Raw genomic sequence first — 13,747 nt, forward strand, 5'->3', positions numbered from 1 at the left:
AGCCGAAATAGTGAAAAAGTCAAATTATGACAATTTATTTAAAACGGTACTATAAAGTACTTCGTATAAATCACTAACTCAACAAAAAGTTTCAATATTCCATTTAATTATTGAATTTTTAATGAAAAAAATATAATACAAGTTCAATAAATACCCAGGAAAGCTAGAGGTCGTGGTATAAGTAGTGTAAGTAGCTTATTGGATGTCTCGGATCATTGATGTAATATGATATTCTAATTGTTGCTAACTTGTTTTATTTAAGTTAGAGGGGAACAAATTAAAGTTGTGTGTGGATGTTTTTAAGTGGTGAAATAGGATTACTTTATGCATAATAAAAAAAATATTCGTGATATCTTTAGATGATCTCTTTCTTTGATCATGTTGATTTGCTTGGTAGGAACTTCAAACTTTTGCCATGTTTTGTTTTATTAAAAGGTGGTGATTGTGGTGTTTCCGAATGATTCTTTAGGGCACTAGGCTGTGAATAATTCATACACACTCTAAGCCAACCCCAAAATTTAAGTGTGAATTTATCTATTCTGCTAGGCAAACCTTTTGGATAGTGTATTATTGTTGCATCATCCTCCTGGTTCATTTTCGATCCAAGATTATCTTTAGAGCATAACATAGTCATGATGTTTCGTATTTTTAAGATATAACACATTATTATAATTTAAGTTTTAACAATATAAGGAAATTTTGTGTAGAACTACCCTAAAGATAGGGTCATTTGTGAAAAATACCCATTTTTTTTATTTGTTTAGAACTACTCACAAGTTTGAAAACATTTGGGTAACACTACCCATTAACATTTTTCGTCCAATTAAGACGTTATCGGAGCTCACTTTTTTCACTTTTGCCACCCAATTAACTCTTCCAATTTGTATAAAGGTTTTAATTTACCTTAATTTACCTAATTAAGGTTTTAATCATAATTTATTTTAGGGTTCATGAGTGTAGTATTATTTGGGGATTTTGATTTCTAAGGTTTGGGGGTTTAATTGAATTGGGGTTTTTGCTTATTTTAGCATTAATTAACCATTGTAATTGAAAAAAGTAAAAAAATTGGGGCCAAAATAACGTTTTAATGGGACGAAAAACATTAGTGGGTAGTGCTACCCAAACTTTTCCAAACTTGCGGGTAGTTCTAAACAAATAAAAAAAATGGGTAGTTGTTCACAAATGACTTTATCTTTAGGGTAGTTCTACACAAAATTAAGTATATATATATATATATATATATTATAAGTAAGGTATGGAAAAAATTAAGAAAGAAGACTGGATATAACATGTGTTGACTTTGGTTTGACTGGTTAGTCAATTACAGTATATTCCGTATAAGATCCCTCACCTTTTAAAACATATCAAATAACTTGCTTCAAAAAAAAGTATGAGATAACTCTTATGAATAGTGCTTGGACTATTATACCCTCTAAAATGTTTATTCACGTTATTGTTCACATTAATATTAGTTAGCTCTAATAGTTTGCGGATATTTATAGCTCTAATAGTGTGCGGATATTTATACCCCTAAAAATATTTGTTTATATATTTTTTCTCAGTAATGCTACTAACTACTAAAGTTGTGTTATCTATAAGGCCAAACTAAAAGAGTTTTCCTAATATTGCGTTCATAGAAAAATCAAAAGTTACTCCATATTTACTTTTCTATAGACCAGCTTCCCTAGTGGACTAGTAGTAACGGAATTGATTCAATTTTATATGTATTGTTAGGAAATAAGGGTGTAATTGTGTTTGATTAATGCGGAACAAATCAATAATAATAAAAAAAAGAACGAGAAAAACAATAAAGAAGATAAATAAAGAACACAAGGATTTACATGGTTCAGTCAAATTAGACCTACAACCACGGGTGGGGGATTCGAGAGCTTCTTCACTACAATGGAGAAAGAACGAGAGAATAATACAACGAGTCTTAAATCTAATGGCTAAAAAAGGTATGATCTAATTGTTCAACTAAAGGGTCCTTTTATAACACAAGGAAACCCTAAAAAACCCTAAGATGTTTCCCCAAGTATACTCAAATAGCCGTCATAGAAAAGATATAATTTTAGGAAATTATCCCTGATATGTCCATTTTATATAGTAATTTACCCTCGTCCCTTGGTCATAATTAGTAGTGTTTTTGGCTCTTTCGAGCCACTATAATTACTAATTTGTGTTTTCTAGTGTTTTCGTAGTTTTAGTTGTGTTTTACAGGAAATTGCACGTTTGGAGCATTTTCCCGGGTTTTATGGATCGACTACGGAAGCTAGAAGGACACGACCACTTTTGAAGCCCAGGATCGGTGAGAGCCGACGATTAAGGGCTCGGTATGAGATACCGAGGCTATTGGATCGTTTAATCAAGACCCGATGAGGAAACTTAGATTGGGCCGAGGAATTGAGCCCAATCGAAATCCGAGCCTCGAAGAAGAAGACCGGGCCCGATCGGGAAAGCTTGTGCCCGATCGGGTAGGCGCGCATAAGAGAACACCATCAAGAAGGCGCGCCCGATCGGGTGAGCGTTAGCTCGATCGGGCGCGGCTGCCCAGGTGGATCGTGAAGAAAAAGGAGGGCCCGATCGGGCGGCCCTTCGCCCGATCGGGCGCGTGTTCTCTCAAGACCTGATTAGTTAGTTTTAATTTTTTTTAGGGAATGCTTAAGTATGAGATTTGTACGTAATTTTTGTGGACCTTCTTTCTTAGATTTTCTCTCTCTACTTAGGATTTTCCTCTCTCTTAACTTTCCTCTCAACTCTAGTTCTTAATTACTTTATTAATTTCATATTTGTTTGGTAACTATTTCTCTTCTCTTAATCTTAGTTATTTATCCTATTCCTTTGATTATGTCTTACTTCATTGCTTTGATTTGTTTAGTTTTTATTATGAATGAGTAGTTCTATTTCTAGGGTTTATGGGGATCCATAAATAATATGAAGGGGTAATTTATTGTTGTTAATTATCAATGCTAGATTAATTTCCTATTGATTGATTTAATGCTCTGTGACTAGATTAGGCCTGATCTTTTATGCATGAGTTTGACAATATTGATTCGAGATTCGACATATGAGAATTGATGTTTAGGTCTAGTTTCAATAGGCAGGTTAATTTATAAATGGTTAGGTCGAGATTCGAAAGATGAGATTTAATACCGGTAAATTAATTGTGTGATTATAATACGTAGCGAAAGCCCTTTATAATCTGATTGATGTATGCATTGATGAATGATTATTATATTCTACCCTGGAATATTATTTATTGGTGAACCTATGCCCTAGATCCTTTTATATATTTTTTTCTCCCTATTCTCAATCTTCGTAGTTTAGTTTATTATTCAAATATAAATATTGGTTACTTCATAATCTAGATTATATTAGTTAATTAGGAATAGAAAGACTTGTTTCCCTGTGGAGTTCGACCCTACTTCCCTATCTACTTTAGTTAGAGGACTTAGGTATTTACTTTTGATTAGGGGATACGACTTTACCCTGTCAATCCCTAAAATAATTAAGCTGAAACCGGATCCAAAAAATTGGAATTTTGACTAGGCATGGGCGTGTCTCATTTAGGCACGGTTGTACCTTATCGTGTACTTCGTCAACATATTTTCAATAGCATCAATTCTTTGTAAAACGGTCATAACTTTCTCGTTTCTTATCGAAATTGGACATATGACCTATCGTTGGAAAGCTCTTGAACCAAGCTATCACCTCCAACTTGAATCACCGCAGAATCATTTTTATTTTGAGAGATATATGCTTTCAAAGTCAATCCTACTAGATTTCGAGTCACAATTTAACAATCTCCACCTTGACTTGAAATCGACCAAACAAGGTTACTCCACCTTGAACCAAAAAACCAAGAGGTAATGCTCATAATAAAACATAAAACCTCCACCTTAAATAAAACTTCATAAGCCTACTCACATTAGGCAATTAACAAAACACACATCTTCCATAACTTGTGAACCGGTGCGTCTCCGAACACAAAATTTTGTACACAAAACCATCACATGATCTAGATTGAGAGTATAATGTCACAACGCCAAGCATGCTTATCAAAATTAACTAAACTCTCTTCAAACACTTCTTCATCTCAAAACCAAACAAAAAAAACTTAAGCAATACTAGAAAATAAACATTACATCAAGAAATTCTAAATTGCAATTGTACTTAATAAATCATAAAAGTACCAAAATTGAGACAAGAAATAGCATAACTAGATCAAAATCTAATGCATAACCAAGATTGCTACTTTATTACAAATGAAAATTAAAAAAAAAAAAATCTATCATAGACTCCATACCAAAAAAATCCACACGGTTTCTCGTTTTACCAAGAGATCTCATAGGGGCACTTATCATGAAGAGATCACAGAAACCGTAACCCTGAACTTCGTAACCCTAAAGTGCGTGCATAATCATCATCATCGTTGGTGTTGGCAATATATGCGGATTTTACCTCATTGGACTTCTCCTCTTTCTTCTTCTTTAATTTCCAACACTCGGCTTTGATATGACCCTTCACATGACAATAGTTACAAACTTTTCCTACCAAAATTCTTATTACCACCATGAGCAACTAAAGAATTATTTTTGAGCCAGATTATTAGGTTTATTAACCAACTTATTGTCAATTAAATCTCTCTAGGTTAAGGCATCCTTAACATCTTCCAAACTCAAAACATCTCTACCATACAATAAAGTATCTTGAAAGTGCTTATACGTAGACGGTAAAGAATACAACAACCTAATAGCCATATCCTCATCATTGATCTCAACATCGATGTTTTGCAAATCCATAATAATAGAGAAGAATTCATTTGAATAAGACTTAAGAGGTTTACCTTCTTCTAGACAAAGATCATGAAGTCTAGATTTGATTAGTAGACGGTTTGTCACACTCTTTGTCATATAAAGTGACTCCAACTTCAACCACAAGCCCACAACAGTCGTCTCCTTGGAAACCTCGCTCAAAACATCATCAGAGAGACATAATTGAATTGCCGAAAGAGCCTTCAAATCGATCTTTCCCACGTATCCTTTGTCATGCCCTGAGGCTTTTTGGATACACCTTCAAGAGCCTTGTGACAACCACTTTGAACCAAGATGGCTTGCATCTTCAATTGCCATAGGCCAAAATTCACTTGCCTATCGAATTTCTCAATGTCAAATTTCATTGGCATAATATAATCAAACTAATCTATAAACACCTAAAACCTAAGATCTTAAAACCTTGGCTCTAGCTAGATACCACTTGTTAGGTAATAAGGGTGTAATTGTGTTTAATTAATGCTGAACAAATCGATGAAAAATAAGAATGAGAAAAACAATAAAGAAGATAAATAAAGAACACAAGGATTACGTGGTTCAGTCAAATTAGACCTACATCCACGGGTGAGGGTGTAACACCCCAATAATTCTCCCTTTTCCAAACAACTTACTTTAAATAAAAATAGAGGAGAACCATTGACATGTTACCACCACGTGTTAAAACGTTAAGGCTTTATCAAAGTATTGCAGCGGAAATCCAACTTAAATCTTAAAATAATACAATTTAGAAAACTAATAAGTCAAAGCTTACAAATTGGAACCATAAAGGCCCTTATTAAAACCAAACCAATATTCAAAATCCCAAAACATAATTAAAATAGTAAAACATAAATAAGTTCAACACAAAGAACGAATATTCTCAATCACACCAATCCCTTGACAATGCGTATGTCAAATTCCCGAACTTCACATCATCAAGCTATCCTGTGCAATACTGCTCCCCAATAATACAAGTGTAATAATTGTATCATCACAGGGTCAGAAAGGCGAATGCCATGACCAAAAGAAAACACACAAAAGCACGCAATCAACAAAGCTGAGTACATACAAGCTACAACGCACAAAACCTGGCATGCTGAACTAATTAAAGTAAATAAACATACAACTTGAATTCATTAATCAAGACTCCACACTTAAACAATTTATATGACCCAACATACTTACTAACTAATTCCAAACACTTGACTCTTTATATTTAATTTAATTAATTTAGTTTGGAGTAAGCAATAGACGAGGTTGTCCAATCCACCAAATCATTTTGGTCCCAAATGACCATTTAAAATAAAAGTTTAGCGCAATGCAAGAATGGGCGCGACTCCATTCTCACAAAGTAGTCTAGGATCCCATCTAACTTTCTTTATAAAATAAAATTGTAAATACCAAAAGAAAAGAGGACATGTTGATCAAACAAGCCTCGAAAAGCCACGGGCTACCACTGTGTACCCCAACCCATAATTGTCAATACTCTAGAAGTGCACGCTTTCCAGAGTTTTATTGCTCATCCATGTTTCACTTTACGTGATTACAATTTTAATATATAGCCGACTCATTCAAGAAGACCATACATAACAATAATACATCAATTCACTTTTAATAGGACAATGGTGATCACATCACAAGTTGACCTTTAATTCCATTAAACTTTCAAATTATCCAAAATTGTTGAACATAATCAACTCACCTAGCCATTTTGGCTTAATCCACCTTTACTCAACATACTAACAAGTCATGATTGAGTAATAAATAAAGTAAATAACAACCTTGTGGAATAATTAATAAATTCATTCCACTTAAACCATTCAGTTCCAATCCTTTAATAATCCAAATGTGGTTAACAAACCAATTCAATATGTTTGTATCAACATTCCATACAAACAATTAATCCAATATAATTCAGCATGCTTGCATCCATAATTCCATACAAACATAATCAATTCACCAAAACATGTCTCGTAAACATAAGAACATGAATTAATTAAATGTATAACCAAACAATTTTCATCCAAGTGTTCTCTAATCATGAAACTAAGTTCCTTTCTTTGGTACCTAAACATGATACTACTTACAACGAAGTAGACATGTACCGATGTACGTACCTCGTATAAACAATCCTTTGTGCCACTTTTAATCACTTAAAATTCTCCTAGAAAACAACCAATAATCACAAATTAACACTAAAACAAATTTCCAGCAATATAAATTTGATTAAAAGTACTTAAAACTTCATTAAAAATATGTTTTTATGCTTAATTAATTATTAGAAATACAATAGGAACAAAATCCCCAAACTAATTGATTATTAGAACCCTAAAATACCAATTTAAATAAATTAGAACCCTAGGTTTTAAAATTTTAAAATCTGAAAATTATAACAACATTTATAATCTAAAATTTATAATCTTTTACCATAAAAATATAGATTTGATACTAATTTAATCAATATCAAACAGTTAAAACTAAAACCCAAACAATTAGATTAATAAACAAGATAATATAACAAAATTTATGGAGAAATAAGGTAAGGGAGGCATCTATGGTGGCCGGCCGGGCTGCTGGTGGTTCGACGGCGACCAGGGGGCGGCGCCGGAGTCCGGCGGACGGCAGGTGGCTGGCGGGCGTAGGTGACAGCAGAATTAGTGAGCATGGCTCACGTATAAAAGGGGGAAAGGGGAAAGAAAAGAAAAAAAGAAAAAAAAAAGAAAAGGAAAAGAAAGAAGAAAAATAAATAAATAAACGAAAAGAAAAATAAAGGGAAAGTAAGAGAAATAAAATAAAGAGAAGAGAGTTTACTAACCTTTTTGTGTGGGGAAAAATTTGGAGATGTATGGGGTATTTATAGGAGAGAAAGTGGTGTAGGGTAAGTAGTAAGATTGAGCCTCATAAAATGAATGGGCCAATTAAGTAAGTAAGATGAGTTTGGCTTTGTTTGTTTGGACATGAATTATAGAATGAAGGTATGTATAAAAATTTGTACCAAAATAATTTTCGACCCAAATTAAAAATTGAAACTTTTGAAATTAAATTCCGGAAAAATACAAATAAATATTATAAATAAAATATAATTTCATTTATAATATATTTAAAAATACGGGGGATTACAATCTACTCCTCTTAAAAGAAGTTTCGTCTCGAAACTTAGCACAAAATCCCTTAAATTGCAAAACATTTGCATAAAATCCTTTCATAGTTATCAATATTATGTTGCTGGAATTTCAATTGTGTCATAATATTGGCACTAATGACTTATCACCATCCCAATTTACATAATTCACTAGATACGTAAACAATAAAATAGCTATGAAAAGCATGAAAACACCATAAAATAGCATAAAATAGGGAAAAAAGCGCGAAATTATAGACATTCTACCCCCCTTAAAGAACAAGAGTTACGCCCTCGTAACTCACCTCATTAAATAACTCTAGATATCTCTTTCTCATATAATCCTCGGCCTCCTAAGGGCTCATGTTTTTTCCTCAATAGTCGAGTATGCTAAAATATCATCAATAAAAACAACCACAAACTTATCTAAATACTCATGGAATACTCGATTCATCAAATCCATAAAGATTGCAAGTGCATTTGTCAACCAAAAGGCATGACTATAAACTCATAGTGCCCATGTCTAGTCCTAAAAGCAATCTGAGGTATATCCTTATCAGCCACTCTTAATTGATGATACCCCGAACATAAATCAATCTTGGAAAACACACTAGCTCCCTTCAATTGATCAAACAAATCATCGATCCTGGCTAGTGGGTTCTTATTCTTTATTGCCATATTGTTTTAACTCCATATATTCAATGCAAAATCTCATGTTCCCATCTTTCTTCTTCACAAAATACATCCAAAAACTCATTCACAATTGGCACATTTTTCACATTCACCTTACTACTTATTACTTACAAGTTACACAACAAAAGAACAAAGGATACCCCTTACTTACAAGTTTCGACAACTTCATTACATAAATAATCCCAATACCTTTTGGTTTCCCAAAACGTCTGTAAGACACATTCTCTCCCAAAGGACTCCTTAAATAAACCTTCTGCACTTCACAATCAATCTTAGCTTTATAAGTAGCCAACCAATCTCTTCCCAAAATGACATCAAGGTCACCCAACTCAAATTCTATAAGATCAGATGGAAAAAAATCAGTCTCTCCAATCCTCAAAGGTAAACCCTTATGTATCTTTGTGCACCTCACAACTTCACCAGTAGGCAAAATAATAGGCAAGTCAATTGGATTCGATTCAACTAGCCTTATTACTTCACAAAAGAACTATAAATAAAAGAATAGGTGGCTCTAGAATCAAATAAAGCTTTAATAGAAATATAATGAATAGAAAAGTTACCAGTGACAACATCAGAAGACCTTTCAACTTCCTTCTTGCTCATCACAGACAAACGACATGGAGTGACATTCTTTCCTTGATTCCCGAAGTTGTTGTTGTTAACATTTCCGTTCTTTGCATTCCCATTTTGACCATTTGAATTCCCTCATTGATTGCTTGTTGGAGTAAACTTATTCCTATTCCCTTGTTGCTTCAGTTTTGAGAAACACTCAAACTCCCTATGGCCCTTCTTGTTACAGAATCTACATACAACCAAGTTCCCATCACAATCCTTTCCAGGATGATCCTTGCCACATCTCATGCAGTTGTAATGTCTTTCAGCTTGGCCATTAGTTCTAGATGACCCTCCATTGTTCTGAACATTCCTATTCTAGAAATTCTCGTTCCCTGGCTTCTTGGAGTTACCTTGGTCACTCGAATTTCCAAAATCCTTACGCTTTTCTCCAACACTTCCACTCTCAGGTGCACTCCTGACATTCAGACCGTACAAGTGTGCTGCTCTCCCATACACCTTATCAAGAGTCTTAAAAGTCTTTCCAGCCAAGTCATTTTGTAACTACTTAGTCAAACCTTGCTCAAATCTTTGAGCTTTCAACTCCTCAGTAGGCACTACTTCAGGAGCAAACCTTGACAAGTTCATAAACTTGTTATAGTACTCAATAATCGACATATTGTTCATTTGCAGATTGATAAACTCTTGAGCCTTTTGTTTCCTTAAGAATGGTGGATAGAACTTCTCCCTAAGTTTGGTTTTGAAAGTCTCCCAACCAAAATTAGCCTCGGCACGAAGCACGTTTCCATTACCCCTCCACCAAATATCTGCCTCTTTCTTCAAATACATGGCAGCTTGATCCACTCTCATATTCACAGGACAATTCAAAGCAGCAAAGATCTTATCGAACTCCCTAATCTAATTCTCCAAAAAAGTTGGGTCTACACCTCCCTCAAATTATGGTGGCTTGACTTGGGAAAGCTTCTTAAACATCTCACCCGCAGGATCAGGATTATCATTGCGGTTTTGGTTCAAGTTCTCAGCTAGAAGCCTAATAGCATCAGCTAAAGCATCGTTGTTAGCCATCCTCCTTCTCTGCCTAGAAATGTAACACACTCTCAGGCCGACATCAACACGAAAGAACTCACTTGATCAATAAATCACATTCATAATCATCAAATATATATATTCAGGTAGAAAGGTGGACACGACCACACAATCGCCCCTACTAAATCACTTTTAAAGGAATTGATTATTTAATTTTAATCATTCCTACGCACACGAAAATTAAATAAAATAATTCCCTTGATTCAATTCCACCAAAAATCCATGCATCAAGTGATAACATCATTAAATAAACACATATTATTAGACACATAATTACATGCTTCACACAAACAAATCATTTAACACTAGTAGAAAAATACAAAAAGGCAACCCCCAAATGGCACCGGTTCAGGCCAAACCAGTGGCAAAAACCGGCCTAAAATTGGGCGGGGATTTAGACTAAGAACAATGGCATCGGTTCAGCTCAAACCGGTGCCAAAAATAAAAAGGCCACTGGTTTGAACCGGTGCCACTGAACCGGTGCACCAAAAAAAAACCGGCTTTGTTCCTTTATAAACCCTAACCTCCTTCTCTCTCTTCTCAACTGAGCGCCTCTCCTCCTTCTCTCTCCTCTCTCTCTCCTCTCCTTTCCTCTCCTATCCGACCTCTCTTCTCTGTCCTCTCTCCTCTCTCTGTCCTCTTCTTTCCAATCATACACATTTTGACCTGAAAACTCCTTCTAAGCCCGGCCTTAAGACGCGAGGCGCCCCTCTCGCAGTAGGTGCTTCTTGCTCGCCTCGCTCTTGTGACATGCTATGTTTCCCCCATCCACCTACCTCTACTCGGATCTCTTTCTAAAACCACCTCCTTAGAAAGAGCCTGTTTTTGCCTGACTCTATCTTCTAAGTGAGTTGGCGAGTTATAGGCGACGAACTCAATGGAGTGAGTTATAGAGATCCTGCTATTTCTCTCTAAAATAAAAAATCATCTTATTCCTCTCGATCTCCGACCTCTCTTCAGTCTTTTGCCCACCACCACCGACGCCACTAACCACCGTCGCCACCAAGTCCGCTTATTTTCAGGTTAAATTTGAGGTTAGTGCATGTTTCTGGGTTTAATTATTCGGGGTAAGGGTTTCTAGGTTTAATTATTTATGTTATATGCCTTAATTTTTTGGGTTTGATTGTTGTAATATTGTTCGAAATTGATTGGTGTAATTGATTTTGGAATTATTTGGGTTAATTGATTTTGTCATTTTTTGCACTTAATTGATTTTTCGAAATTTCTGGGTTTAATTGATTTTCGAAAGTTTTGGGGTTAATTGATTTGCTGGGTATAATTGATTTTTCTGGGTTTGCTGGGTTTAATTGATTGCTGGGTTTGATTGATTTTCGAAAGTTTTGGAGTTCGTAGATTTGCTGGGTTTTATTGGGCGATTTATTTGGGTTCGTAGATTTGCTGGGTTTAATTGATTGCTGGGTTCGTAGATTTTCGTCCTTTTCTCTTTCTCTTTCATGCATGAGTTTTCTGGGTTTTTGTTTTTCGTATTTTTTTTAGTTTTAATAATTTATGGGTTTTAATTGATGCAGGTGTTAATTCATGCAAGGATTCAAGACTTTGATTTTGGAATATTGTTTTGATGTTGTAATTTTTTTTTTTTTACATTATCAATTTTTGAGTTGAATTTCATTATAATTCATTGTAATTTTTTAATTTTTTTTTTGTTGTATTGTACAATAACAATTTACTTGTTGAATATAATGTGATTATATTTCATTGCGCAAATGTTGTTTGGTTTTTTTTTTGAGAAACTGATGTTTGGTTACTCCGTATTTTACAATTTAGTGTTTTTATATTATTTTTATTATTATTGCAAGAAAAAAGAAAAAAAACCAAAAAGGCATCGGTTAACCGGTGCCAAAAAGAGCTGCCACCAAAAAAAAATTTCGCGGAACTATTTAAGGCACCGGTTAACCGGTGCCAAAACCAGTTTATGGCACCGGTTTTGAACCGGTGGAAAAAAGGGGGGTAATTGGCACCCCCAACATTGAAATCGGTTCAAACCGGTGCCTTAAGCCGGGTTTGAACCGGTGCCCTTTGCTATTTTTCTACTAGTGTAAACATTTCACATTGCACAAAGAATCTCATTCCATTCCATATTACATGCTTTAATCATTAAACATGATACTAAGTGATCACTCAAGTTTGCACCATTACATAAAACATACATAAATTAAATACCTTGCATGATCACTTCATACATAAATAAAATAAAGCATAAAAATAAATTAGTTACTATGCATAAAGAAATAAATAATCTATTCTATATGCCCTTCCTAATGCTACCCAAATCTCACCGATAAATAAAATGAGCACACAAGATAGGAATAAAATAAATAATTATATTCATTATATTTTAAAATAACTAAATTATTCGAAAATAAATATAACAATAACTACACTTTTTTTATTTATTTATAAATGCCGAAATAAATATACTAGAATAGAATAATTTTTTGAAAACCTAAGTTAACTTTAAAAAAAGGTAGTTAAATAAACTCATTAGATTTAAAAGGTTAGGTGCCTAAAAACTTTAAAATTGGCTTTAGTGGTAATAAAATCTAACCAAAGCTCCCAGATACCACTTTGTAACACCCCAATAATTATCTCTTTTCCAGACCACTTACTTTAAATAAAAATAGAGGAGAACCATTGGCATGTTACCGCCACGTGTTAAAACGTTTAGGCTTTATCAAAGTATTGTAGCGGAAACCCAACATAAATCTTAAAATAATATAATTTAGAAAACCAATAAGTCAAAGCTTACAAATTGGAACCATAAAGGCCCTTATTAAAACCAAACCAATATTAAAAATCCCAAAACATAATTAAAATAGTACAATATAAATAAGTTCAACACAAAGAACGAATACTCTTGTAGACACCCATTTGTGTCTCCCCAAAACCAAACCCGGTGATGAGTACCTTTCACGTCGAATCATAATCGAATGAAGTAAAAGTGTGGAAGGTTTAGTGTTACGGGTAGTTTTAATTTCTTTTCTTCTCTCTCTGTTTTTGAAAACCTATTTTAAGAAAATAACCAATCCAGTTTGTTTTGGTCCGTTGCAAGGGTCCAATAATGGTGTAGTTGGATGGGGTTTGAAAAGAGCTTTCCAACGATATATTATAAGCCCAATTCCGATGAATAATGAGGAAGTTATGGCCAAATTACTAAACTGGGCCCGGTTTGATACTTATATGCGGCCCAATGATCTAGAGGAGGGCCTAATATGGATTTATCATTCATAATGCAATTAGAATTGATTTTAGTCTTCTAGATTCTTCTAGAAAGTTCTTTTCATTCCTAATTCAATTAGCATTGATAGATTGACTTTTTGGAGTTTTAATCTAAATAAAAGAGTGTTTTTAAGGAAAATACGATTTTTCCCTTCTGTACAGCTAAATTTTATCTGAATTAAGAAAACGCGTGAAAATATTAATTAGCGCCTGACGACAGACATTA

The sequence above is a fragment of the Chenopodium quinoa genome, unplaced genomic scaffold (assembly GCF_001683475.1).
Source record: "Chenopodium quinoa cultivar QQ74 unplaced genomic scaffold, ASM168347v1, whole genome shotgun sequence".
In the NCBI taxonomy this organism is placed as follows: domain Eukaryota; kingdom Viridiplantae; phylum Streptophyta; class Magnoliopsida; order Caryophyllales; family Amaranthaceae; genus Chenopodium; species Chenopodium quinoa.